Source organism: Sapajus apella, unplaced genomic scaffold, assembly GCF_009761245.1.
Source record: "Sapajus apella isolate SASKATOON/1434 unplaced genomic scaffold, GSC_monkey_1.0 scaffold81, whole genome shotgun sequence".
In the NCBI taxonomy this organism is placed as follows: Eukaryota; Metazoa; Chordata; class Mammalia; order Primates; family Cebidae; genus Sapajus; species Sapajus apella.
Genome location: NW_022437021.1, coordinates 6,227,195 through 6,254,391, shown reverse-complemented (window position 1 = coordinate 6,254,391; position 27,197 = coordinate 6,227,195). Strand labels below are relative to the sequence as shown.

The 27,197-nt window shown below is 37.1% G+C and overlaps 1 protein-coding gene and 1 non-coding gene across 5 annotated transcripts in view; one reads left to right on the top strand and one right to left on the bottom strand.

Moving 5' to 3' along the window:
* CDK14 (cyclin dependent kinase 14) overlaps positions 1 to 27,197 on the top strand; it is a 602,339-nt gene that overhangs the window by 104,095 nt on the left and 471,047 nt on the right. The window lies entirely within an intron of this gene.
* LOC116533374 lies at positions 4,991 to 5,124 on the bottom strand. The gene has a single exon (XR_004261259.1). It is a non-coding gene; the product is annotated as a small nucleolar RNA SNORA48 (small nucleolar RNA).

Here is a 27,197-nt window from a genome sequence, read left to right as displayed (position 1 = left end):
CTCCATCCCCCCATCACCTATATCTGGCATTTCTCCCCATGTTACCCCTCCGCAACCCCCCTAGCCCTACTGTCCCTCCCCTGTTGCCCCCCAACAGACCCCAGTGTATGATGCTCCCCTCCCTGTGCCCATGTGTTCTCATTGTTTAATACCCGCCTATGAGTGAGAACATGTGGTGTTTGGTTTTCTGTTCTTGTGTCAGTTTGCTGAGAATGATGGTTTCCAGATTCATCCATGTCCCTGCAAAGGACACAAACTCATCGTTTTCTATGGCTGCATAGTATTCCATGGTGTATATGTGCCACATTTTCCTTGTCTAGTCTATCATTGATGGGCATTTGGGTTGGTTCCAGGTCTTTGCTATTGTAAACAGTGCCACAGTGAACATATGTGTGCATGTGTCTTTATAATGGAATGATTTATAATCCTTTGGATATATACCCAGTAATGGGAATGCTGGGTCAAATGGAATTTCTATTTCTAGGTCCTTGAGGAATCACCACACTATCTTCCACAATTTAGGTTGAACTAATTTACACTCCCATCAACAGTGTAAAAGTATTCCTGTTTCTCCACATCCTCTCCATCATCTGTTGTCTCCAGATTTTTTAATGATCGCCATTCTAACTGGCGTGAGATGGTATCTCAATGTGGTTTTGATTTGCATTTTTCTTCCTCTACTTTCTAGTTATGTGCAACCTGATCAGCTGATGCCCTCTGTTCAGTTTACTCCTCTGTAAAGTGGAGATATGAGCATGTCCTTTACTGTGAAAGCTAGAGGAAATGGATGTGAAACCTAGCCTTAGCACATAAGTGCTTTTTCTTTTGTTGCTCCCTTTGCATTGAGTGGAATGTCTACATACACTTTGGGGTGATTGGAACTAGGATGGAAACAAACAGACAGACACACACACACACACAGACACAGACACACACGTAGAGTTCTGTTACCTCCATATGCCCCCCCTTTTCTCACCAACTTTCAGAAATCTCTCTCCATATAAACTATTACATATCACATAACTTCCTGTGTGTTGCTTTGAACTATTTAAAATTATTTATTACATATTCATGTCCTCTCTCAGAAATTGAGTGCTTGGGAAAAGCTTTAAGATGTACTTATCATGGTTCACCCTGTCTTTTGTACAGAGGGTGTCTAGGTACCTAGTAAGGAACTCCTCTTAATAGATGAGTCTATCACAGTGAACAGGGAGAGTGGGGCTCCTGCCACTGTGTTCACAGCCTATCTTCTCCAGTCCTTCCCCTCCATCAGTTTTTAATCTCAATACCTCTGTGTTAGCTCTAAGAAGAAACCATCATTTTCTTGTCTCCATTTTTCTGGTGTGAGAAAATAGAAATATTCCTATGCATTGAATTGTTATTAGCAAAATTTCTGCTTAAATATTTTGGTCATACTCTTCTATTCAGTCTGTCTCTTAAAATTCACTGCAACCTTCAGTCACCTTTGGTTTTAATAAAACAAAACCAGATTTTTGTTCCTTTTCATGGTTCAAGAGCTCTTTGATAATGCTTGCATTTTAATAGTACCTTTACTTTGCAAAATAGAAATTACTTTGCAAAAAATACTGAGTTTCCAGTGAAAATTATTTACACTATCAATCTGGAAGTAATATTTTCTAATACATTTTCTGTAACTAAATTTTACACTTCACCTTTTTTACATTTTCCTTAAAAACTTTCCAAATTGATTTTTTTCCTCTGAGTGTCACTTAAAAATCATGTTGCTGTTAATAGTATTTAAAAAGCACTCATTCAGCCAGATGTGGTGGTTCATGGCTGTAATCCCAGCACTTTGGGAGGCTGCGGTGGGCAAATCACTAGGTCAGGAGTTCCAGACCAGCCTGGCCAACGTGGTGAAACCCCGTCTCTACTAAAAATACAAAAAAAAAAAAAAAAAAAAAAATCAGCTAGGCGTAGTAGCAAGTACCTGTAATGTCAGCTACTTGGGAAACTCAGGCAGGAGGATCGCTTGAACCTGGGAGGCAGAGGTTGCAGTGAGCTAAGATCATGCCACTGCACTCCAGCCAAGGTGACAGAGTAAGACTCTTTCCCTCCCGCCCCAAAAATAAATAAATAAAAATGAAAATCACTCATTCATTTTTTATTTATTTTGCCCTCTCTGGCAGGTGTTGTGCTAGGTTTTGTGAATATAGTGGTGAATGATACACAGTTGTTTTTTGCCCTTGAGGAATTTAGTAGAAAGCAGGAAAAAAAAAGTGCAATGAATAGCAAACAAAAAATTAAAAAGCAAATTACTAGAAAGGCTGCGAGGGGACAATTTTTAACCTCAGTTGCAGTCTGGGTTGTTAATTGAAAGTACAACAGGAGAAATGATGATAGAGTACCTTCTAAGTAATGAGGGAAAGTTCTTTCAGGTGGTAGCAGATCCCTGAAGCCTCCTCTTCTTTCTAGAAATTCAGGCATCAGGGAAAAAGAAGATTTTGGAAAGGAATTTTCTAGTGTGTGCAATATAAGAGAATTACATATTTAAAAATTTCTATATTTGCAGCCCATAGTAACATTAATTAGAGGAGTAGTAGTATTGCATAAGTGAATTATACCTTGGCTGAAGTTTGAGTAATTACAAATGTAGACAGGGAAGTTGCTTCATTTTGCAGAACAGTTCTGATATAGACATAGGACTTATCCAAATAAAATCATCATGCTTCAGGATGGATGTACATCTATTTTGGGACACCAGAAGGAACTATAGATGTGACCATAGCACTCCATTTAGTCCTTCAGTGACCTTTTCCATTGCTCTCACAGTGGCCAGCAGAGTTCCTTGCCTGGTCCTTGCCTGCACCTGCAGCCTCATCTTCTGCCAGCCCTCATCCTCTGGTGTACTTCCATTGCCCAGTAATAGGTGGTTATTCTTGGTTTCCAAGTGCTTCATGGGTCATTTTATGTTTACATCCCTATACCTGCTATTCCTGTTGCCTTGAATACGTTTTTTGGTTAACTTCCTGTTTTGTTTCCAGGCCCAACTCAGATGTCTTTTCTTAAGCAAAAACTTTATCTCTAAGACAGTATTTCATAAACTCTTGATTAGGTTTGATCTTAAAAAACAGACAAAAATGTTATTTATATCAGGCTGTGGAAGTGATTCTGATTCTCTGCCAGGGTCGTGACCCTATGGCTTTCCATGAAGTACTTCAGAAGTTGGTATGTTATAGAAATAAGTGGATTCACACCAGTTTCCCAAAAGAGACGTACTGGAGTCCTTTTTGGAAGACTTGTTGCACATCTGTGCATATTAACAGCTTTGAGAATTAGCGTAGCAAATGCTTTAACTTTGATGCAGTACTTCTCAAATTTATTTGACTGTGGAAAACTTTGGTTTGAAGACATCTGCTAATATCTTGAGAAATGTCTGTTGTTTCACAGAACATAGTTTGGGAAAATGTTGCCTTAAAACATGGTTTTGGTTAAGAAGAGGAAGAATCTTACGAAGGAATGTCCTAGAAGTAATGGAAACACCAGACAGATTTTGTTGCTCTTTGAATGGAGTCCATGGCATTGCTTCAGTATTTCGATATTTACTTTGTTTTCAGTGGAGTATCATTAAAGCCATTGCTGGCCTGGTTGCCATATAGTCCAAATACAAGAAATGCACATTTTGTATCGTAATCTCTTTTAGTAGTTTTTTATTTGAGAATTTTCAAACACATACAAAAGTAGAGAGGACAGTGAATCCACATATGTTTATTACACAGATTCAACACTTAGCAAGGTTTTACCATATTCTTTCTTTATCATCTTTTTCTTGCTGAACTATTTTATTTTTATTTATTTATTTTTAATTGATATGTAATAGCTGTACATATTTTTTGGGACACATGTGATGCTGAACTATTTTAAAGCATATCCAAGAAATCATGTCATTTCACTTTTATACTCTTTTTCATTGTACATCTTCATAAAAGGGAACATTGCCTTGTATTACCTCAATAGTATTTTTGGACCTACCAAATTATCATAATTCCTTGGCTAATACCCAGTCCATACTCCAGTTAAAAAAACTGAGGTAGAAATAATATACCATGAAATTTATTCTTTTAATGTACAATTGGGCTTTTAGTGTATTCACCAAATTGTGCAGCCATCACCACTAATTCCAGAACATTTTTATCATCCTGAAAGGTACCTGTACTCACTAGCAGTTACTCCCCATTTTTTCCTCCCTCTACCAATATAATTTCCGCATTTGGATTTTGCCTCTTCTGGACACCATGTGGTTTTTCTTTACTGGCCTCTTTCATTTAGCTTAATGTTTTCAAAGTTCATCCATGTTGTAGGATGTATCAGTACTTTATTTCTTTTTATGGCTTTATATTCTATAATTTCTTTTCATAGCTTTATATTCCATAGTAAGGATAGATCCCATTTGTTTATCCATTCATTAGTTGATGGACATTTGAGTTGTTTCCACTTTTTGGCTATTATGAATAATGTTGTTAGGAAGTTCATATACAAGTTTTCGTGTTGATGTATGTTTTAATTTCTCTTAGTGGAGTTGCTGGGTTGTATAGTTACTGTAACTTTTTGAGGAACTGCCAAACATTTTCCAAAATGATTGCTTCATTTTACATTTCTACCAGCACTTCTCCATATCCTTACCAATACCTGTTGTCTGTTTGGTTTTGGCCATCTTAGTGGATGTGAGATGACATCTCATTGTGATTTTTATTTGTGTTTCCCTACTGACGAATGATTTTAAGCACTTTTTCTTTTTCTTTTTTTTTTTTTTTTTAAGATGGGGTTTCACCATGATGGCCAGGCTGATTTTGAACTCCTGGCCTCAGGTGATCCATCCACCTCGGCCTCCCAAAGTGCTAAGATTACAGGCATGAGCCACCACACCTGGCCGTTAAGCACTTTTTCATTTAAGTATTGGCCATTTGCATATCTTCTTTGGAGAAATGTCTGTTCAAATCCTTGCCTAGTTTTTTTTTTTTTTTTCTTTTACCTATGTGTGCAAGGCATGACCGGGCATAGGCACAGATCAAAAGCCAAGCTGGGATGAACAAGGGGTTGCTTTGTCCCTGGCTGATATGAGATGGGCACCACCAACCAGATGCCACTCTACCCAGGTCAGGGACAGCCTAGTTTTTAAGTAGGTTATTTGTCTTTTTACTATTGGGTTGTGAAGAAAGTTCTTTATAGATTCTGGTTGCTAGTCCTGTATTAGATAAATGAGTTGCAAATATTTTCTCTATTCTTTGTGTTGTCATTTCATTTTCATAATGTTATGCCTTGAAGCACCAAAGTATTAAATTTTGATTATGTCCAATCTGTCTGTTTTTTCTTTTGTTTGTATTTTTGGTGTCTAAATTGTTGTATACTCTGAGATCAGATAGATTTATCTCTTTATTTTCTAATGAGAGTTTTATAGTTTTAGCTCTTACATTTAGATCTTTATGTTGAGTTAATTTTTTTATATGGCATAAGGAAGGACTCACATTTTTTTCTTTTTTTTTTTTTTAAATGGTTCCTTGCTCTGTTGCCCAGGCTGGAGTGTAATGGTATGCATGGCACACTGCAACCTTGATCTTCTGGGCTCAAGCAATCTTCCTGCCTCAGCCTCCTGAGTATCTGGGAATCACAGGTTTGGGCCATCATGCCTGGCTATTTAAAAAAAAAATTTATTAGAGACAGGGTCTCACTGTGTTGCCCACACTGGACTCAAATGATCCCCCTCCTTGGTCTCCAAGGCCTCCCATGCCTAGGATTAGAGGCATGAGCCACTGTGCCTGACCTCACACACTTAAAAGTAGAATTTTATTTCCGTTTTCAGGGTGATCTAGAAAGACTGCTGTTTTCCCTTTGCCTGTATCCACTTGTATACCTCATCTGCCATCTCAACTCCTCCTCCTTCATTCTTAACTAATCTGACATAATTTATTAGAATCTATTTGTGTACTAGGTAGCGGTGCAATCAGAGTCTATGAAAGGACAAAGTCTCTATTACAAACATAATTACATTTAATTAAGCAAACAAACAAGTTGTAATGGACATCTGCTGTTTCTGCCTTCTGTGCCCCCTCTATTTTTCTGGAAATGGGACTTGGTTTGCTCTTTGTGAAACTCCCTCCTCACAATTTAGTCTACAGGCTGACCTTGCTCAGGAGTGGGCAAATGGCATTAATTTGGCCAATGAGGATTGTATGTCTACAGCCACAGTGATTGTTTCAGAGATGGACATAGACACAAAAAGGGTCATGAGAGAGATACCTATAATTAGTGAGAAAGAAAACTGCTGTAGCCTGGAATATTGCTGCCTTGCAACCAGAAAGTGGTGTCTATTTACGAAACCAACGTGAAGAAACGTCAGCTGAGAGATGGAGAGAGACAGATTCTTAACTATCAATTAAACAACTGGATCTAGCTGTGCCTGAAGCTTAGACTATTTCTAGACCTTTTAGATACATGAGCCTGTACATTCCTTTTTAAATTTGCAGCTGAAATAGTTGTGTCTGTTAAACAGATCTAGAGCTTGGAACTGAGGACACAAGATATAAGAAGTTATTTTCTGCTTTTGTGGACTTGACAAACTAAAAGTGAGAGAGACAGACATGAATAAATCAATAAATGACAAGTGCAAGTGTTGATATAGATTGACAGCACAAGGAAGGAGTGGGTAACTTGGGGAGGGTTTAGGGAACTGGAAAAAGTGATTAAAAAAGATAAATTCTGATTTGGGGTTGAAAGATAAATTTGCATTTACTTGGTCTTTCTGTAAACAACAAAACAGATACTTCCACAGTAGCCTGCAGGAGTTTTTTCACTATTTTATAGTATTTGGATGTGCTGTTACACTCTACCATTGGGATGGCACTGAGCATACCATGGCACTTTTCTAATAGCTATCCAGAGGCTGTAGGAAGTAAGTGTAGCAGGTCATATAATTTGGGAAGTGGCATTAAGTTTTTCAGAACCTTATTTTATTTAGCGTATTTTCCAAGAATTCCTAGTGTAGTATTGTGCTTTAAGTTGACCTACCTCTGTAGACTTGGGATCATTTCGTTCAACTAATTCATTTCATGGAGAAAGTACTATAGCCTAGATAGGCTAAAGAATGTGCCCAAAGTCACACAGCAGAGCTGGCACTATAGTCTTGGTTTCTTTATCCTTGGTGCGGTCTTTCTACAATTTCATATTTTCTCATATTTGAGGCTTTGTGTTAGACCATTCTTGCATTGATATTAAAGAAATATCTGCAACTGAGTCATTTATAAAGAAAAGAGGTTTAAATGGCTCCGGTTTCGCAGGCTGTATGAGCATGAATGCCAGTATCTGCTTGGCTTCTGTGGGGGCCTCAGAGAACTTTTGCTCATGGCAGAGGGCAAAGTGGGAGCAGGCACATCACATGGCAAGAGCAGGAGCAAGAGAGAGTGATGGGAGGCCCTACACCCTTAAATAGCCAGATCCTGTGAGAACTCATGATCATGAGGACAGCACCAAAACATGAGGGATCCATCCCGTGACCCGAAGACCTCCTCCCATAGGCCCAGCCTCCAACATTGAGTCTTACATTTCAGCATGAAATTTGGGTGGGATAGATATCCAAATCATATCATTCTACCCTTGCCCTCCCCAAATCTCATATCCTGCTCGTACCTCAAAATTCAATTATTCCTTCTTAGTAGTCTCCCAAAGTCTTACCTCATTCCAGCATTAACTTTCTTAAGAACAAAAGCTAGTGGGCTGAACAGTAAAGTTTTTGAGAAAAAAAAAATAAGGAATGGGGAGGTTTTTATGTGAATGAGCTCTCTGTTTAGCAGGTTGCCAGCTGGATGTTTTCATCATTGTGAGATTGGTACCCAGGCTCTGCTGGAATGGCTGGATGGCTGCTGTTTCCCACCTAGATGGTGCTCTCTATGTCTGTTCAGTCAGGTGGGAAGTTGTGATCCTTATGCAGATTGTCAGCACAGATATTCCCAGCATTCAGGATTTCCTCCATACTGAATTTGAGATCAAGTAATCCATAGAAGCCATAGATTCTTGCTCTCAGGAGATGACTTTTTTTTTGAGGGAGGGGTCTTCATTACTGAGCCACCACCTTCTCCCCTCTGCAGCATCGATAAGAAGATTATATAGGCTCACTGTAACATGAATAAGGTTATCAGAAGGAATTCAGAAAATGTTAAAATGTAAACAAATGAAAGAAAGAAGTAAAGAAAGAAAAGAAAGAAAGAAAGAAAGAAAAATTTTTCCCTTAAGGCAAAGCCAGTGTTTGGCCCTTTGCAGTGGTGCTGAAAATCTTTATATAGGACAACACAGAAGGGAAATCTGTGTGGCAGTCGAGATGGCGTGTCTTGAAGTTTCATTTTGATGCAAGCTCATCTATTTTTATCTTGTATGTTACTTGGGGTGGCTCAATAGGGGGGCAGCTGATGGCATTGTGGGAGAAAGGGTAATGCCCCCCACTTTGGTTTATATATCACCAGTAGGCATTTCTTCGCCTCTCTCCTGATGCTCAATGGAATTGTTTCTAATGAATTTTATGACTGTTGTGGTTATGAAACTTGCATAACAAATAAGCAGTTCCTTCAGCACATTTACTAGATGATATGTAAAAACAGACAGTCAATATGGTATAAGCCTACTAAAAGTTTGCTCTTTAAAACTCAGGATGCCTTAAAAAAGACAAATGTGTATAAGCCCAGTTGCAAATTATTCTGCTCTGTTTGTAGCCCAGGAGCCATTTGGCAGAATTTCAGGAATTGAGTTTCTGACCAGTTATCTTCACCACAGTGAATGTAGTTTATTTGGGGGATGAGTGAAGCAGGAAGAGTAACTTTTGGAGTTAGTTGGAGCTAATGTGGAAAGGTGGCTGGAAAGAGGTGAAATCTGAGTAAAGCAAAGAGAGGAGAATACAGAATATGAAGATACTATATTCTTTTTCTTGGGTAATACCTTTATTGATACATATTTCACATGCCATCTAATTCACTCATTTTTAAGCATACAATTGTAGTTTTTAGTATATTCACAGGGTTGTGCAACCATTACCACCGTCAGTTTTAGATCACCTTCATCATCTCAGAAATAATCCTTGTACCCTTTAGATATCACCCACTTACATTCCCTCCCTGCCTGTCAGCTGTGAGCAACTACCAATAACTTTCTGTCTTGATTAATTTACCTATTCTGGACCTTTTAAAAAAACACATGGAGGGCCGGGCACAGTGGCTTACACCTGTAATCCCAGCACTTTGGGAGGCCAAGGCAGGCAGATCACAAGGTAAGGAGTTCGAGACCAGCCTGGCCAACATGGTGAAACCCCATCTCTACTAAAAATACAAAAATTAGCCAGGTGTGGTGATGTGCACCTGTAGTCCCAGCTACTCAGGGGGCTGAGGCAGGAGAATCACTTGTACCCAGGAGGCGGAGGCTGCAGTGAGCTGAGATTGTGCCACTGCACTCTAGCCTGGGCAACAGAGCCAACTCTGTCTCCAAAAACAAACAAACAAAGAAATTCATGGAGTCATACAATTATAATATGTGATCTTCATTTCTAGCATCTTTTACTTAGCATAATATTTATCCAATAAGATTCATGTCATATGCATCAGCATTTTTTTTTTCTTTCTTAAATTTGGTCTCACTTTCTCATCTAGCCTGGAGTGCCATGGTGTGATCATAGCTCACTGCAGCCTCAAACTCATGGTCTAAAGTGATCTTCCTTCCTCAGCTTCCTGAGTAGCTTGGACCACAGGTGTGCATCACCACATCTGGCTAATTCTTTATTTTTATTTTTGTAGAGAAGGAGGTCTCACTATGTTCCCCAGGTTGGCCTTGAATCCACCCACCTCAGCCTCCCAAAGTGCTGGGATTACAGGCCTGAGCCACCTTGCCTGGGTCATGTTTTTTAAATACATTTACCTAGTTGATGGGCATTTGGGTTGTTTTTGCCTTTTGGCCATTATGACTAACATAGCTATAAACATTCATGTGTATGTTTCACTATTACAGAGGAATAGGTCAGAGGGGAAATTATTCTAAGATACTGGAAACGTTTTGGGATGCCGTAGTTTAAATGCTGGTTTTTTTTTTTTTTTTTTTTTTTCTTTTAACATAGAATGGTATATTTTACTAGTAAGGAGTGGAGAAAAAAATATTTCACTTTAGTTTGTGGAGCTGAAACTTTACAACTGGTTCCATTCTAAAGAATTATTAAATTAATTTCCTCATACACTGTCTAAGACAGTGGTTCTCACATTCCTATTAGTTTTCCATGCTTAAGGGATAGGACTTCTATCAAGCTGTAGGGCTCTATGGCAGTGATTTTTAAGGGCCAGGGAGGAGCAGTAGTAGAGGAAAACAAATATATGGATATACTTCAGTGTGTTAAGTACCATTATAAGGGTATCAAAGGTTGGGGAAGGAAGAGGGAGTGATGCTCTCATCCTGGTTGGGTCAGGAAAGACATCACAGATGTGGCCACATTCAACTTTGAATTTTTAAAAACTGAATGAGAACCTGCATTCCCTCCTTCCCTCCTTCCCTCCCTCCCTCCCTCTCTGCCTCTTCCCTCCTCCCCTCCGTATCTCCTCCCTCCCTCCTCCCCTCCCCTTCTTTTCCTCCCCTCTGCCCGCTCCCTCTTTCTCTCTTGCCCAGGCTGGAGTGCAGTGGCACAATCACTGCCCACCCAGTGGCACAGTCACAGCCTCAACCTCCTGGGCTCAAGGAGTCCTCCCACCTCAGCACAGCGTCTCACTCCTGTAATCCCAGCAAAGGCGAGTGGATTACTTGAGGTTAGGAGTTCAAGAGCAGCCTGATCAACATGGTGAAACCCCATCTCTACTAAAAATACAAAAATAGCCAGATGTGGTGGCAGGTGCCTGTAATCCTAGCTACTGGCTGAGGCAGGAGAATCGCTTGAACCCTGGAGTCAGAGATTGCAGTGAGCTGAGATCATGCGGTTACACTCCAGCCTGGGCAACAGGGGAAACTCTGTCTCAAAAGAAAAAAAAATTGGCTAAGTCTGTTTTCCAGAGACGCAATAGATGGTGCTTGTTAACAATATTTTTTCTAGGAGTCTTTTGACTTCAGTACGATAAATATTCCAACACACATCATTACCCTAAAAAAAGTTTGTAAGTGAATAATCACAAACCTATGGTTTTATAAATCACAAAAGTATAATTTCATGCCTTATTTGTTGTGCAACACATCCTTACTTTTCTTTCATAGTTACTGTTGATTGTACCATTAAGATAATGGAGTACTGCAATTGATGCATTTTTAAGTATTCTCATATCCACTGACTTGTATTAAGGTTAAAACTTGTTTTTCATAGATATCAGGGACCCAATAAGCTGAGTTAACAACTTGCTTGTCACTCCATATAGACACACCACTTACAGCTTTTGTAGAGTGTTCAGTTGTGCTGATTGCATTGGGATGAATGTATTATTATGGAGACACTATTTGGCATTTGGGCACTTAACTAAGCTGTCTTAAACTCTGGTTCTATAGTGAGATAGTCTATTGTTCATAATGAAGGGGACATCAAATTGCACAGAAGTTGTTAATGAGTCTTATGAGAGGGCTGCTTTTAAGGATAAAACACTATTTTTAAGAATATGGTTATCTATAGCAAGAAACAAAATGCAGCCTTTGAACAAAGCCCTGTATTGATTACTGGAATGTGAATCAGCTAGAGTAGGACCATTAAGGAGAATCTGATTAGTTGTGCCTCTAGCTGGTGGAGGGTGGCTGGGGGCCACCTGGTGGGATTGTCAGAGTTTAGATGAGAAGTTTCAGCTTCAGTAAGTCTTATCAGTCTCGAGAGAGGATAGCCATAGCTAAAGATAATCAGTTAGGAAAGGTGAGAACACAAATTCCTCTAGAAGAGTATGAAAGATGAATTTCTGCAGATGTAGACATGTTCAGTGTGAGAGGAGAAATGAGCTGTGGACTAACCTCAGTGCTTAATTTGCTTCCATGATTATATTTGGAAATGGGAATGTAAAAACAAAACAAACTTAGACTTTTAGATTTAGATGTTTTAGGGAGGATTCCTTTCACAGAAGGCTAAAAAATATCACAAAATGCATAATTATGGTTTGTGTAAGGATCTTTTTCCAAAACAATTTGGTCTAGGCAGTTTAAAAAATGGTGAGTGGAAACCACAGTGACACACTTGCCCCTCCCTGCAAACTGGCCACTCCAGACCTCCTGGGACAGGCTGGGGCACCGCCCCAGCACACCCAGTCTGGCTTAGCCACCAAACAGACACTCTTCACACCTCTTTTCCCCTCCTGGACAGAAGCACCACACTCCACACTGAAGGTGGTGCTCAGCTCCGTCCATCTGACATATTTTGACATGTGGTGTAGAATAAGATCGAAATAGTTTTTTATTTTCCCAAATTGTCCATTTCAGTAGCTCCATTTATTGATAATAGTTTTTTCTTATTATGTGGTGGTTGGCCGTGGTTAAGACAGAGGGCCAGTTTGTGTGCCTTATCAACAACCTGGATCTGATTAGTGCTGAGATGGCTTAGGGTTAGAGATGGTTTTGAGGATGAGAAAGCCTGGAATTTTGCCCACTCAACCTTTCTTTTCCATACATTTAACCTTTCCTATATAGTAGGGATTTTTTTTCTTCCTCTAAGCATTATTTTCCGTTTATCTATATGCCTATTCTTGTGCCACAACTGCTGTTTTGTACAAACAGCATTGTTGTTTGTAGCCATATTATAACACTTTCTTATACCTGGCATATTTAGTCTGGCCTTTATTCTGCTTTCAAACTTTTTAAAAGTATTTTCATTTGTTTGAATGCTTTGCTTTTAAGGCCTGAATATAGGATTTTTTTTTCCCCTAAACGAATGTTGACGTAGATCATGTATCGCTTTTTTTCTTGAAATATAAATTTGATAATTGCTAGCCAAGTATCATCAACAGTTAACTTTGGCTGTTATAAAGTTGACAGGATGGAATGTGCCCTATAACTTTTAAATAACCAGCCAACTGTAACTCTGTAAGAATTTATAAAACTTTAAAACAACACCTTCTTGAATCTCCCATAGAAATGGAAACAATTTAATGTATCTGTTTATTAATAATTTGTTCTCTTTTCTGCATATATGCAAACACATATACAAATGGACTGTTTTCCTTTCCGTGATTCAAGGATTGCAAAAACATACAAAACTGAGAGAAAACTTTTCATGGCAACTGAAATCTTGCTGCTGCTTATTGATTTCTTTACATTTTGCTTACTTTATAAAAGTCCATTTTAATGAGACCTAAAACTGTCAAGGCAATAAAGAAGAAACTATTATAGAAGAGGAAGGGATGGAGGTGACATTTAGAATGTTTGACTAGGCAAAGGGCCTTCAAGGTGGAGTTAGCAAACTACAGTTCATCAAGAAGGCAGTCTGGAGACCCTCCGAAGAATAGTCATTGTGTAGATTCATTCATTTCTTCAGTAAAAACTTTTTTGAGCACATACTATATGCCCGTAACTCTCTTAAGCACTGAAAATGCAGTGTTGAGTAAATCAGACACAAGTCCCTGCTTTCATAGAGTCACAGGGCTTGCATTTTAGTGGAGATAGTAAGCAAAATGAATAGTCTAAATAGTATGTAAGATAGTAATAGTTGCTAAGGAGAACACATTAAAGCAGGAAAAGGAGATAGGAGATGTTGAGGGAGGCTTTACATTCTTGATGGAGTTGTCAGGAAGGGCCTCCCTGAGAAACTCACTTGGGATAATTGGCGGAAAGGCTGTGAGGGAGCTGTAGGGATGTTAAGGGAAGAGTGTACCTGGCAAAAGGAATAGCTAGTGTAAAGACCCTGGTGCACTTACAGGAGGAAGTTGTTGGGAGGGCCTGGGTGGGTTGAGGGAGGGGAGGGTGATAGGAGGTAGGTCACAGTTGGCATCTGCAACTCCAGGACCAGTCTAAATGTTTCATTTTTTTTTGAGCCAGCGTCTCACTCTGTCATTCAGGCTGGAGTGCGGTGGCGTGATCTTGGCTTAGTGCAGCCTCAACCTTTTGGGCGAAGCCATTCTTCCACCTCAGCCTCGGGAGTAGCTGGGATTACAGGTGGACACCACCACACATAGCTAGTTTTGCTCATTTTTTGGGGTCTTACTATGTTGCCCAGGCTGATCTCAAACTCCTGGGCTCAAGGTATCTTCCTGCCTTGGCCTCCCAAAATGCTGGGATTACAGACATGAGCCACTGCACCTGGCTCAGTCCCAAATGTTTCAAGGCTCTTCAGAGAAGAAAAGGCAGGGCCACAGATTAAAACCAAAGAAACTAGCCTTGCCATACTTTCTACATGTTTGTTCAGTTTTATATCAAGTTTTTTTTTTTTAAATGCGTTTGGCATTTCTGATAGCTTGAAGAATGAAGGGAAGTAATAATGTATACATGTTTACCATGTCTGTTATATTTAACTTTGACATAGATCATTTTGAAATCTTAGCAGGTATTTTAGGATTTTCTTCAAAATTTGATACATCACTGCTTGTTTTGGAAGCAAATAAGAAAAGACTTTCCTAGATCCACTTGGCATTACAAATGCTTAGATAAATACCCACTAACAGAGTATTGTACTATATAGGCTGGTAGTCTTGTTTAAGCAGTCAGAGTGATAAATCCTGAAATACAACTTTCTGACATTCACCTACCTTCCAATTCCCTCCAAAATATATTGGTTTCTATAAAACTTACTGTGAAACTTGAGCTCCTTGTAATAGTTTCATACTGGTTTTTACTTTTTCCAAACAAAGAAAGGTGTCTTAATGTTATGCTGCCAAAGTCTTGTGGTAATTTTCACACTTTCTTATTGTGTTGCAGGCTGTTATCTGCTCATTTAAAGAAAATAGATGTTGGTAAAATCTTGGTTTCAGTTACTTCTAAAAATCTAACCTGATAGTGATTTTCCTGAGGCCTCTTTTGTGTATTCACTAAAGGGGGAAAACACCAAATCACTTTGTCTTTTGGAGGTGATGGAGAAGAATATATAATGTTTTCCTAGAAGTTGTTTTTTTTCTTTTTCCTTGTGAATAGGAGGAGGAAAGCCTAGCAGCTGTGCCTGATGCATTTATAATCAAGCTTCTTTTCTCTGAAGTAGATGTTTTGGTGCCTAAAATGACTTGATTTTTTTCAATTTTAGGGACATTTACGAATCTTATCCCTTTGTTTAATGGAAGGGGGAAATGGGAGCAAGTGTTACAAATGTCAGGTCTCTGTGGTTGATGCCTCAGTGCCCTGCTCTAGGGCATGTCATTTCTTTAGGCTGTCAGGGGAATGGGTTAGGATGATGCCCAGTGGTGCCAGCTGTGTGGCTGGCAGGCAGCTGTGCCACTGAGTCACCTCTTTGGCAGAATCAACATTTGGGCCAGAGAGACTGTGACTCAGCGATGAAATTGTAAACATTTGTTTAGTTTGAATGATTAGGAGCAGAGCTGGTCTTTAGTTATTAGTTGATTGTAGGAATAAGTGGAGCAAAGTCACAGCCTCTGTTGAGGAACAGTGCTGTTAGAAGCATGTAACATAGGAGCTTTAAGGGAAGCCTGCTTACACTCAGAATTTCAAATGAAGCCACAGCATTGGAGGATGGGGGGTTGGTGGCTTCTCCAAGACTAAGCAGAACTGCAGAGGGGGAGAGAGTGGAAGTGGTTTGTCTGGCCCACTTGTTGTGAAAAGCCTCAATGTATAACCTTACTTTTCATTTTTTTTTTTTTTTAATATAGGGTTTAATGAAGGAGGATTGCACAAGAGCAAGTGTAGGGTAATGACTATATAAACTCAGAAATCGTAATTGGTTCATTGTTTTATCCATCCATCCATCCATCCATCCATCCATTCATTAACACTCGCTATTATTTGCCAGGTGCTAGGGATGCAAATCATGACATAAACAATTCCTTAAGAAGGTGCTGATAGACTTCTGTATTCGAGATAGTAAGAACAAGAGAGTAATTATCCACCTAAATTCAATAGCCTTCAAAACAATTGTATCAGGAAGAATTGCAAAAAGAGTTGGAAACAGTTTGTTTTTTGTTTTTTGTTTTTTTCATCTTGGGACAGGGTCTCAGTCTGTTGCTGGAGTGCAGTGGTGTGAACACGGCTCACTTCAGCCTCAGCCGCCCAGTCTCAAGCAGTCCTCCCACCTCGGCTTCTCTAGCTGAGACTACAGGCACATGCCACCATACCCAGCTAATTTTTAAACATTTTTTTATAGAGACGAGGTCTTGGTATGTTACCCAGGCTAGTGTTGAATTCCTGGGCTCAAGTGATCCTTCTGCATCTGCCTCTCAAATGCTAGGATTACTGATGTTAGCTACTCTACCCATCAGGAACAGTTCTTAAATCTAGCTCAGAGATAGTATTATGTGATTGGTTTAAACTGTATTAACTGATTGCAACTTGAATTAACAAAATAATCTGAATTACTTATTCAAACAAACATTTCAAAGCTTGTTACTTAAGTTTTCTTTTTTTGATAATTTACCCAAAGTATTTCTATGTGTGTTTGATGATAATATTAATGACTTATTAGTGTAGGTAATATACTATCTCTTTAATAACCTGTAATAAAAATTATCCCTTACCAAATAAATGTATGTTTTGTCAAGTTGTCTGTCATATATTCCTTCCAAGAACCTTTAGAAGCACGAGTCCCCAAAGCAGTTTATTTTAAAAGAGAGTTACAAGTAATATTACAAAGAAATGAAGAGCCTACTGGTATAATGTTCGAGTCTCTTAAAATACTCTGTACATTGTGAATATGCTCTTTAGAAGTGCTCTTTAGTGACTCCAGTAGTTTTATTGAATCAAAAGTAGTTTACTTTTTTAACAATTCTGTCAATTTTTGCTGGAATAGTACAGCTATGCTATATGATTTGTTGTACAAGTCATTGAATCTGTCATTTTTAAGAATGGATTTTTAAAAATGATCTTTTGCTATATAGATTTATAGTCAGCATAGGCTATTAAAGAAACTGTCTGAAAGTGTGGAGGATGGATGTCTCCCAACTCGAAAATGTGCTGTGGCTATCAGAGGCTATTGTTTTCGTTATTTTTCTCCTGGTGCTTTAGATGTTATTAAAAATTACTATGTGTAATAGAGTATAAGGGGGTTATAGCAGTAGTATCCCCTTTTTGTTTATATAAATAGAATTTTTGTTTATATATATTTAGTTTATATGTATTTTTTGTTTATATGTATATCTCTGTAAAACCTTTATGGTAATTTGAGGACTAAATAAGAAAATGTCTGCAGTAAGATAAGAGTGTTTTGAAGGATCCGAATTTCTTTATATTGTGAAATATTAGCTCAGCTAATGATATTACAAGGACCTCAGTTTATATCTGCCTTGGACTTTACGACAGTCTCTTTGAGATGATTTAAATTTTGTTGTATCATTAAACATAGCTTCTAGTGTCTGATTTAAAGATATTCAGTTTAGTTTAATGTTATATTGGGTCTTCAGATGTTATTTGGTATAATTAAATTTTTGCATTTGTAACACAATGTGAATGGAAGAGCACCAGCTTTTCATTGATTGGAGAAATAAAATATAGCATGAATAATAAATTTAAAATCATGATGTAGAAGAAGCCAGATGAGACCCTTGGGTCAGACAAAATGAGTTTCTATTTGTCTTGCTCTCAAAGACACTGTGTTGGAAAAATCTATTGGGCAAATTAATCAGATTCCCTCTGTAGGCTCTTCATAACTTAAGGCAGTGCATTAAGCTGCACGTCTCATTGTCATCACGTATCAGATATGCATAATATGTAGTGATTCAGATCAGCTGAGGGAGTGTTTGGGCACTTTTGTTCCTTTGAGTCTTTTAGAGTGAAAAAGAGGTAGCAGCCATAGAAGTTAGCTCCAGCTCTTATTATTTTATTGACCTGTTTCTTCCTAATGGAAACATTATTGCTATCACAAATTAGAAGACGAAAGAACTCACTTTTAATGGTTTGAAACCTTGTAGGGCAAACCAGATTTTGGCCATATCCAGATATACTTTATAACATGGTTATGTACACACACATTTTCCAAAAACTCTGTTGGAAAATTAAAGTATTTTTTTAATGGATTCTGTAAAGAGACAAATACTACACTGGGGAGTATATACGTATTTGAAAATAAGGTTATATTGATTTATTTTACAAGGGTGCATCAACGGCAGAGTTTTAATTCTCTTCTTGTCCTATGTTCTTCTTTTATTCCCTTTTGATTTGCATATTTCTGTTTTTTTGTTCTGTTTTGTTTTGTTTTTAATGAAATACTTTAACTTAGACTTACTACTTCGGGACACATATTTCAAACTATTGTACATCGCCTGGCACCAGGTATTTTTGCTTTCCTGTGTTCTTGGTCTTTTGGAAAACAGGGAGGCTCTTAACTGAGGTTGCCTGTAAACTTGATCAAATGTCACTTAATCCCTGTGTACTTTTGGCAAACTGAGAGCTATTCAGGAAGTACTTAGTTCACTTATTTGAGACAAATATTTTCATTACAGACTTGGTAGAGGTGACTCCATTTAGGTGTCTTTCAGACACTGTAACTGACCTCCACTTATTAGACTCGTGGGATGAACGGGTCCTTTTCATTCTCTCTGAGAACATGCTGACTGGTGGTGCTCAGCTGCTCTCTGGGATGCCTGTGTACTGCTACTTGTACTGTCAAGCTGCATATTTATGCCCATTGTACTTGTAATCACAGAAATAACACTTAACTGATAAAATATAAGTGCATAAAAAAGAATGTGTTTTTTTCCTGAAAAAGAAGGGATCGCATTAAAAATGGGATATAGGTATGTTACTAAACTTCTTAAATGTGGGAGAGACAACTCTAAAGACTGCACAAATTTAGAAGACTTCAGCCCTAGTCTTTAAATCCTTCCCTTATGAAACCTGTTACTGAAATTTGTAGATGATGCTTTGGTTTTGGTTAATGTGGAAAAAAAAAATAGCTCAATTCCTGGACCATCTTCAAAGAAAAATTCTTCACTCCACTTCAAAAGATACTTGAGTAAATGTCTATTTATAAGAATTAGGTTAACTAAAAAATTTAAGGCATTTTTAAAATAATTTATTTTTATGTTTCACCATTTTAAGTAACATTTTCGCTTTGTCCATTTACTAGTGGTATCTACTGCATTAATAGCAGTAGAGTATTACTTTACATTCTTTACCAGTGTCTGCATTAAATGCCAGGATCTGTTTATGCACAGAGGATGTATTTGAGCCTCATTAATTTATTATTTTCAATAGCCTAGTTAGAGGTCCTGAATATTAAAGTTTACCTTTTCGTTATCTAGTAAAAAATATCCAGAAAACAATAATAACCTAGAAAAGCCTTTAAGGGAAAATGTGTAAATATCTAAAAGAAGACTTGACCTGTTTGTGTAGAAGTAAGCTAAGTACATTTTAAAACATTTTCTTTAGAAATAATTTAAAATTGAAAACCTGTAAGGAGAATGCAGAGAATACTAAAGTATCCTTTATTTTACAAGAGTGCATCAAGGGCAGCGTTTTAATTCTCCTCTTGTCCTATGTTCTTCTTTTATTATCAATCAATCAGTCAGTCAATCATCTGTCTGTCTATTGTGTGTATATATAGATAGACATATAATCTCTTTTTTGAACTATTTGAAAGTAAGTTACATGTAAGATAGTTTATATTTCTTAGGGATAAAGATATCCTCTTACATGATGCAGTACAGTTATCAGCTTCAGTATGTTTATACCTATTCAGCATATCTGAAGCTATCAACTTCAGATCCAACACTTATCTTTCATATGGTTTGTTTTCCAATTCTGTCAGTTAACCCAATACCACCTTTTATGACTTCTTTTCACCTCAGTGCACAACCAAATCTAGAATCACACATTACATTTACTTGTCAAGTTTTTTTAGTATCCTTTAATTCGGCATGGTTCTTCAGCCTTCTTCTATATTTATGAATTAACATTTTAAAATATAGGTCTTTTTAAAAAGCGGAATGTCCCTCATGTTATGTTTATTTAATGCTTTGGCTTGTTCAGTTTTAGGTTATATGTTCCCTGTGGGAGTGTTACATAACTGATGTTGTGCCCTCAGGGTTTCACATCTGGAGGCACATGGTGTCCATCTGCTTCTCAGTTTTGATGCTAATTTTGATCATCTAGTCAAGGTGTTAGTCGATTTCTTTATGCTATTTTTCCCCTTGCTACTGTGGACAGTCTGTGGGGAGATATTTTTATTCCATACAGATATCTTGCTCCTCATTAAAATATTTCCACCGAGATTTAGCATTCATCGATTTTTCTTTACTGTGATAGTTACAAAATGATGACGTTTCTCTCGTGATGTTTCCCTCCAAATTGACCCGTGGCCTTCTCATGTACAGGATCCCTATTTTTTCTTTCTTTATTTATTCATTTATTTCTGGTGTGAACTTAACAGATTCCCATTTTCCTGCAATGGTTTATAATTAATTACTGTTTTTAAGAATAATTTTGGTGTTCAGATTATCTGAATGGGCAAATAGGATCCTCTTCAAGTTGGCTCCTATGTCATTGTGATATGCCCAATTATTTTAGCACTTTCCTATTTTGTGACATAACTAGATTTTACAGGCTTGTATCTTATGCCTTTGTGCCCCAACATTTTCCCATGGACCCTTATTCCTCTTTACGGGGAATACTATTAGAAATCAAATTCTGGGCCACGCATGGTAGCCCACACTTGTAATCCCAGCACTTTGGAAGGCCGAGGCAGGCGGATCATGTGAGGTCAGGAGTTCGAGACCAGCCTGGCCAACATGGTGAAACCCCATGTCTACTAAAAATACAAAACTTAGCTGGGCGTGGTGGCACATGGCTGTAATCCCAGCTACTCGGGAAGCTAAGGAAGGAGAATTGCTTGAATCTGGGTGGTGGAGATTGCAGTGAGCCAAGATTGCCCCATTGCACTCCAGCCTGGGTGACACAGCAAGACTCTGTCACCAAAAAAACCTACAAAAAAAAAAAATTCTGGGTAGGTGTGTTCATTGGTACTGGGGAATCTGCTTTTAGGTCCCTTGAGCAGATAGAGCTAGAAAATGTATACATGTATATAAACATATGCATTCATATATACATTAATATGCTTGTATATGTGCACACGCATGTGCACATACATATTTTAGAATTGTTGCATCCACATATAACCTTAATTTGAATCTGTCCTTGTAGAGGTTTTTTATTTCTTCCATGGTAAGAACACTAATTTCCAAGGACTTCGATATGTTTGTTTGTAAAATCTATAGCATATCTAAAGTAGTTTCAGAATTGTACTATGGCACTACAAAATCAAACCTAATAAGAAGAGTTTAGGGTTGTTTATAGTTCTCTTCCCATTTTGACCAAGAATGTCCTCCAGTCAAGAATACTGTGTTGATAAACTTGCGTAAGTTGTTCTTTTATTGTGTATATTTGATGTGCACACATGATGTTTTTATATACATATAGATAGTGAGAAATGATTACTGCAGTCAAATCAGGTAACATGTCCATAATTTCACATTTATCATTCTTATTCTTCATGGAAGTGGGGCTATATTATACATTTCAAATTCAATTTGGATTTGTTTGTTTGCTTTCAGTTTTTTTCCTTCTTCCCCATCCTTGTTGGTTTAACTTTATTTTTTGGATGTCAATAATATTAACATCCTTCAAAAAGTCAAACTTTACAAAAACATTTACTCAGAGAAGTGTCATTCCCTTTAGTTCCTGTCCAGCCTATTCTTACCTCTCCATCCCCCATGTAAGTAACCAGCTTTAGTAGTATCCTATTGCTGAATTTCCTATTTGGTATGGGACTCAAGTGATCCCATACCAAAGGGAAAGGGAATTAAGATTTGCCTTTTGAAGTGAGGCATATCAAAGAATTTGGGTACATATTTTAAAACCACCACACCATGTTTATGGTTCTTTAAAGCTTACCTGTCCATCCGTCCATCCACCCATCCGTTCATCCATCTATTCATCCATCTATTCATCCATCCATCCATCCATCCATTCACCCACCCACCCATGTATCTAGTGCACATATATATGTTTCCTTGTTTTTAAGAGCTGATTGTATTGCTAGGGACAGTAATCTTTGCTTATCATATTATATATATATATATATATGTATATATATATATTCATATATATCAGGAATCATATCTTTCCAATTTTCCATCTTTCTTTTAAATATATATATGTTCTTAGGCATAGATTTTTTTTTCATTTTTAGGGAATCAAATCTATCCTATTATGGTTTCTGGTTTCAGGGTTATGTTTATAAAAGTTTTCGCCAATATGAAAGTTTCATCTTTTATATGTACATTTTTTAATTACTTGAAATTTATTTTAGTATAAGGATTGAGTAGGAAATTCATCCTCCCTTTTCTTTCACATTGTTTTTCCAGTTGTCTCAGTAGCATTTATTGAATAATCCATCTTTTCCCCACTGCTTCAAAGTGTTGCCATTATCGTAAGTTGTTCTTGATATATGCTTAGGCCTGTATCTCAATGATGATATTACATTATTTGTCTTTTCCTGTGTCAGTATCACGCTTTTTTATTTACTCAAGTGTAATAATGTATTTATCATGCATTTAGTCTTCCAGTAAACATTAGAATATTCTTTCAACATTTAAGACATTTTTTGAGATTTTGATTAGTACAGCATTGAGTTTATTTAATTTATTATATTTCTTTAGAGATAGAATCTTACTCTGTCACCCAAGCTGCAGTATTAGTGACACTGTGTATCTCACTGTAGCCTCAAACTCCTGGATTCAAGTGATCCTCCTGCCTCCGCCTCCCAACTAGCTAGGACTGCAAGTGCATGCCACCTTGCCCAGCAAATTAAAAAAAATTTTTTTTTTGTTTTTTTAGAGAAGAGGTCTTGCCGTGTTGGGATTCGAGTGTGTGAGCCACCATGCCCAGCCAGCATTGAATTTAGAAATTAGGAAGAACTGATATGTTTAGAATATTGAAATCTTACTGTTCAAATACAAGTTATCTCTCCAGTCATTTTCCTTCTATTTCTCATTTGCATTTTCTAGTTTTTCTCATATAGGTACTGCGTATTTCCTACTGATATTTATTACCTGATGTTTCATGTTTCTTTTTCTTGATATTTTGATTGTACTTTTTATTTAACTAAGTTTTCTCTTTTAATACTGGTACATAAGAAAGTGGTTTTATTCTACATATTCATTTTAACAAACAGCATAGCATAGTGTGTGTTTTTGGACAAGTTACTTCTTTCAATTTACTCATCTTTAAAATAAGATGATATTATGTTTTCTTTTTTCCTCAGTGTTACCTAAATCAATACCAACAATATTAGAATGACAAAGGATAAAGTAAAAGGCTCAGACTATGAGGGAAGTATTAGGAGGGAAGTTCAAGAAATCCAGGTTGGACTGTGCTTATCACAACAGTCAGAACACACATTCCTATGACCTGTTCCTACATCTAATAAAATTATTGTTTCAATAGAATTGTTCAATAAGAATTGTTTAATGAGATGATTTATTGTTCAGTAGAATTGTTCAATAAGAGTTGTTTAATGAGATGATCTTTTAAAGGGATTAGTACATAGTTCTCAATTAACAAATATTCTTATTATGATGATTTTAGTTTTCTATAAGTCTATTGAATTTTTTTTCTTGTTTCCAGTAGTTTTAAAGTTGATTTCTTCAGTTTCCAAATATTTAATCATTTATCTCTAAATAAATATTTTGCCTTCTTTTTCCAGTTAAGTATGATTTTATAGTGCCTTTCAAAAGGCAGTTTAATTCAGCAAAAAGAAGTCTTGGATCATTACCATTTGAGCAGCCTTTGTCTTATTGATCAAAATGTCAGCCATGTTCTAATGAGAATGAATTTGGAGAATTAACTTATGAAAAATGAATTGCACAATATAGTTTTGTTTATTTCGTTGAGAAGCTCCTGGAAGACATGGTCTGTAATAAAGTTGTGTTATTCCTGATGACCTTGTTGAAAATTGAAGGGCACCATTATTTTATTAAAAGAAAAGGACTCTGTCTTATTCCTTACTTATCCCATACCCTAAGTACTGGCAAATATTGTCAACTAAACGAATTAACCATAAAGTATAATATAAGTGCATAAGATGAAATAGAAGTATTTCTGTGATTTTCTAAAAGTAAGATTTCTGGAAAGTGGTTAAGTCCAAATTCCTACCAGTGGCCATTAATCCTGAGATAGATTTGTTGGGAGGACCAATGGAATTTTTTTTGTCTTTGATTAAAAGTTTTCATATGTTAAACATTCCAGTGTGCTTAAAGTGAATTTTAAGTGAGTAATGTAGTTCAATTATATTGTATAAGCAAGAGAAGATGAAAAGCTCTAACCAAATAGCAAATTGTTTGTGAACTAAAGACCAGAGAGGAATAAAAGACTTAGAAACTCATTCATCATGACTGCCTCTAATGTGTGACTACATGATCTAGTCGTGATTGATTTTTTTTTTTTTTTAAAGCAGCAGCTGTGACTTATGCAACTTAGAAATGTTAACTTTCAACTAGATCAAACCTTCACAGCAGAGCAGAAGGGGTAATTTATTCAAAAAAGATTTCCCTATTTTCTAACCCATGATCTGGGTGGGCTGTAAAATGTAAACATGAGAAGTAGGGAGATTTGAGGGATGTGTAGAGTAGCCAAATGTGTTCTTTTTTCTTAAATCTAAAAAATCATCCTCAACATGAGCCTGTTACATTAACCGACTAGTGTTAAGGATCTGTTTAGGTCTGGTCTAAAAGTTAGGCTGAATAAGAAACAGCTTGAACTTCTGGACTTCTGGGTTGAGGAAGGCTAATTAAAACAGGAACTGTGAGAAAATGCTTTATTTAGAAGGGTGAGCAGGGTTTTGGTTTGATAGAAGATGGAAAAGGAAGGCTTTTTGAACAAGGGAAAAAGATGGAAACAGTAGTAGTGAAAGGAGAAATAATTAAGAGATATGATGATAATGAATCTAGATACATATTAATAACTAAATGTGTAATAAGATGGTGAAATGAGGAAGTTATATGCTAGGTTTTCAGAGAGTCTTGAAAACTAGGCAGACGGTTTTCATTTGTGATACTTTGGGTAAGAGTCTCCCTCTCACCCCCCAAGAAGGATTTTGGTTATTTAAAATAGCATTTTACCTTTAATACCTGTTTACATATTTTGAAAGAAATTTGAAAGAGAAAGATATTATATTAATCCTGGGAAACAACTTGTAGTATAAAAGCAATTTCTGAGGTACCCTGAAAATAAAATTGTGGAATGGTGGCTTCTTTCTTCTGATGATGATCTAAAGCAAATAGGAACAGTTGCTGCAGCTAGAAGTGCTGATAACTGCTGAGGGACAGAGAAGACAGCCAATAAATACTTGATGTAAACCGCCAGACTTGACAGCTGAGAAATGTGACTTAGAATTATGATTTCTTTTTTCCTCAGTGTCACCTAAATCAATACCAACAATATTAGAATGACAAAGGATAAAGTAAAATGCTCAGGCTATAAGGAAAGTATTAGGAGGGAAGTTCAAGAGATCCATGTTGGACTGTGCTTATCACAGCAGTCAGAACACACATCCCTGTGATGTGTTCCTACATCTAATAAAATTATTGTTTCAGAGATTTCCAGTGGACACTCAATATCTGGTTTTGATGCCTGAGATCAGTCATAGACCAATGAATACAGATTTCTAATGGCAGTCAGAATTGACACTTGAAAAATGAATAAGAAATGGAAAAGGCATATCATCTTATGATCATTTTGAAAAAACTTAACTTGATGATTTAATCTTTTTCTCTTAGTCACAATTAGCCTTTGCTATTTGTCACTACTATTAAATTACATTATAAAAATATCTTTAATAATTTCTGTGCTATAAAATATTGCTTTTTATTATTTATAGAGTGTATGGCAAGGACTTAAGCATGCATGTTAAAGCATCTAGTCAGTATTTAAGGGGCAATGACAGTAAGAGGTATTAATAAAAAAACTGCTGCTAACAGATTATTACAAAAGTAAATCAGAAAAGACATTCCATGACATATTGAAAGTTTATTAAGGTAATGTAATAAAAACTGTAATGCTTAGTAACCCAGTGGGAGAATGTCCCAAAACAGGGGTTTCTGATACAGCAGGCATTATAAGCTACCTTGGTGTAGTCAGTGCTGACGTCAGAGACAGTTTGGAACAGCATTCATATGTAGAAACAATATTTACAATGTGATTATATTACTCTGCCCACCACAAGCCATAATGAATTTTCAGAGTCCCTCCTTTCCCTTTTCTCTCTTCTTTCTTCTCTCCCACCCACCAAAATAACTGTGTTCCTAAAATCTGTGAGACATTGTGTTCAGCGTTGGTTGCAGTGGTTAATAAACCAGAGAGAGCAGTCCCTGGCCCTCCGACAGTGTTTGCCTTTGTGGAGCTTCAGCTCTGTCCTCCACCACTCCTCCACTGTCACTACCCTCAGTTTTCAGACAAGTCACCAGGCAGTTAGAATACAGTACAAATACTGCAGTGGTAGTTACCTTGAATTCTGGTGTTCAAGAATAAACAAATGTGGCTGAATGTGGTTGAAGAGGTGGAAAGAGACTTGTGGAGCTTTTAAAGGCATTTTTGTTTACTTTCAGGAGCCATAGAAAGAAGATAATGGTGCTGGTTTTAATGATTAATTTAGCTTCACTATTTATGGTTTTCTTTTTATCTGGTACAGATTAGATACTATTAATACTTTTTTTCTTATCTGTTACCATCAGGGTCCTTTGTTGTTTTATGTATAGACTGAAGGGATGTTCAGGGAGGCTGAGTGTGGGTAGAGAACCTCTTTAGGTTAAGCAAGAATGGCAGAAAGTGGAGGAGAGGGATAAAAGAGGAAGGGCATGAATGAATGAAAATGAAAATGTTTAATTGAACTGCAGTCTGTAGGCCCTTGGCCTCCTTTGAGGAGAAAAATACTGAAGGCATTTTTACAATTATATCTTCCCATACTGCCCCAGGGAAAACCATTAGCCCAGACTAGTTTAGATACTCACTAGAAATTTGTTCCTTGGGGAAGGATAATAAATACATGATTGCTGTGAACAGACTGCTTTTGTATATTTAATGTTTATAAAATGAGTTTTCATAATTCTGTATTTTTCTAGAAT